This window comes from Coptis chinensis, chromosome 8 (genome assembly GCF_015680905.1).
Source record: "Coptis chinensis isolate HL-2020 chromosome 8, ASM1568090v1, whole genome shotgun sequence".
Taxonomy (NCBI): Eukaryota; Viridiplantae; Streptophyta; class Magnoliopsida; order Ranunculales; family Ranunculaceae; genus Coptis; species Coptis chinensis.
The window spans coordinates 76,851,444-76,854,122 of record NC_141463.1 but is presented as its reverse complement, the minus strand read 5'-3'; the positions used below and the strand labels follow the sequence as shown (position 1 = coordinate 76,854,122).

The following is a 2,679-nucleotide window of genomic DNA, read 5'->3' as shown; positions in this document are numbered from 1 at the left end:
AAGAAAAGGGATAGCAAAGACGAAGTGGAGATACAAACCGGAGTTCATTGTGTGGTTATATGACAAGGTATTGTTTTCTTCTATTCATGTATTTAGTTTACTAGGATATTACAATTTGTACTTTTAACTTTCTAATTGTCGTTTTTTTTTTTTCACTTCACAGTTGTTGGCTGAAAAAGACACAAATTGTGACATGGCGATTTGTCCAAGGACCATTGTTCAAAGCTAAAACGTATAAAAAGTATCGTGTTAATGGTTTTGTGTTCTCTACTAGGTCGCATGATGAAACAGTTACTACACAAGACAGTGGTGTTTGCATGAATGCAATCACTACATTTACGTCAAGTAGGAAGGACAAAAATCCCATTGATGCATCGACTAAGTGGTATGGGGTTATCGAACAGATAATAGAATTTGGACTATCGACCTTCAAAGATGTTGTCTTTTACTGCAATTGGGTGAAGGTGGAGGACAAGACCAATGGTTGTAAACTTTGTCCAGATTCTAATTTGGTGATGGTTAATCTCAATAGGCTAAAGAGTGTTGATCAGTATATTGATGAGCCGGCGATTCTTGCTTCCGAGGCTAGTCAAGTATTTTACTCAAAGGATTTGAGAAATCCTAATTGGTGGGTAGTGATAAATTTCGAGGCGATTGACAAGTCGAGTTGATGAACTAGATGCACCAACCGACTTCCAATCTATTCTTGAGGACCAACCTAATTTGCAGCCTTTGATGCAAAGTCTAACCTGATTGTAATAGTTGCATTATCACATTTTTAAGATTCTTAGATATTTTTAAGATTCTTAGTTGCATGCAAACTTCTCATTTTCTACTTTTTTCTATTTTGAAGTTTGTTTGTGCAATTAGGTGAGAGTTATGTTTTTTTATTATCAAGAGTGGTCTTTATAAATGTATACTTTTGAACTTTTTCTTTTTTTTTGTGGTATCCTAGTTTTACCTCTCTGTTCTAACAATTTTTTTTGTCATATTAGGCTATTTAATAATGTCATCAGGTCAATCACAACATACTGCTTCCCAGCCTTCGAGTTCAGTCCCACTTCCATCTCATAATTTAACTTCCGACTCACATACATCTCAGCCTTCGGAAGCTTTTACCAACGATTACCAAGTTACCTATAGAGTTCAATGATGATGGCGTCATTTGTGGGTCCTAACCATGCCAAATGGAATACCCAGGTTGGAGTTTATGTTCAAGCTTTCGTATTCCAATTCATTACAAAGATTGGAGAAAAATAGATGGAAGCTTCAAGGATAATGTCCGGAACAAATTAATGGTATGGTTTACATGTACTTTAATTTCAATGATAGCATCCATTATTCTTGATAATTAGTATGTTTTTCCAATCCTATATCTACATGTTGTCCAGCCCTATGTGTGGAAATTTACTTAATATGAAATGAACAAACATCACTTTGTTCATGTAGGAAGAATTTGAGCCTAATGTTCCCCAAGAACGACGAGAAGTTGAAAAGGACTTTTCCCAAAAGTTCAGATCATCAAAGTATGCCTTTCGGAAAGAGATTTTGCATAAGTGCAGGAGCGTGGAAGAAGCTATTGCAGCATGCCCAGATGGCAAGGATCCAAATCATTGGGCTGCGTTTGTCAGAAATGAGAGTACCACTGAAGTGAGAGCTAGAAACGCAAAGAATGCTGAGAATGCCAAAAAGAACATATATCGACATACTAATGGGCGGGGCACATATGCCCATAAATTGGATAAAATGGTAGGTGTCTATTCTTGTACTAACGTTTTCTTATCACCTTATGCTAACAACTATTAAGGATTATTTTTGTAGGATAAAGAAGATCCTAGTAGAAAACATGGACGGGTAGATAGTTGGAAAAAAGGACATGAGCGTCGTGATGGAACTATATTAGCGAGCGCTCAAACCCATTATGTAAGTTCTAATAACATTGAAGCTTGAACTTACCTGTGTGTTGGTATTGTATATAGGCTATGTTGCATACTTGCATACCATTCTCATAATTTATGCATGTATTACTCATATAGGAACAAGTGGAGGCTTCTAATAAAAGAAGAAAAGAAGCAAGTGCGGGTGGTGAGGGCAGTGTAATGGAAGTAGACTTCGATAATGATGAGTTGTCGAAGTCTTTGGGCCCCGACAAAGGGAGTAGAACACGTGGAATCAGCTCCAACAAGTCTAAGAAGCAATTGCAACGTCTGAGGTATTGCCAAGGCATTATTGCAGCAAGCCGACTCTTCATCCAATTCGAGTTGAAGGGGAAATGAATGAGATGAAGTCTTCCTTATCTAATGTCATAGGCGTGTTAAAGGTGAGTTTGCAGTTTGCACTTATGCTTTCTTGCATACAATTTCATTATGTATGACCAATTGTTACTATAAAATTCGTCGATGTACTTAAGGCTGTTAAAAACAATGGAACATCAACTACTCAACAACCGTCGCGGCCTAACACCGTAAACCGGAAGTCGGTTCCAGTTACATTTCGTCACTTTCGACTCAACAAAACTTGATGAATATGTTTGCAAATTTGAATCCTCCTTCTGGGACGCTTGGTTCTTCACCAAATGTATCCTTATTAGATAGGGATGGTGTAGTGGTTGCTAAGGGGTATGTCATGACAGAGATAGCTGGAGATTGCAATGGCAGAAAAGTTCTCGCAGGTGAGAAA

General features: G+C 37.6%; 1 long non-coding RNA gene across 1 annotated transcript; it reads left to right on the top strand.

The window, feature by feature from the left end:
* Window positions 1-1,651: 1,651 nt before the first annotated feature.
* Window positions 1,652-2,092, top strand: LOC147483150 (uncharacterized). Its single transcript, XR_015204589.1, has 3 exons — window positions 1,652-1,749; window positions 1,822-1,923; window positions 2,037-2,092. It is a non-coding gene; the product is annotated as an uncharacterized LOC147483150 (long non-coding RNA).
* The last annotated feature ends 587 nt before the right edge of the window (window positions 2,093-2,679 follow it).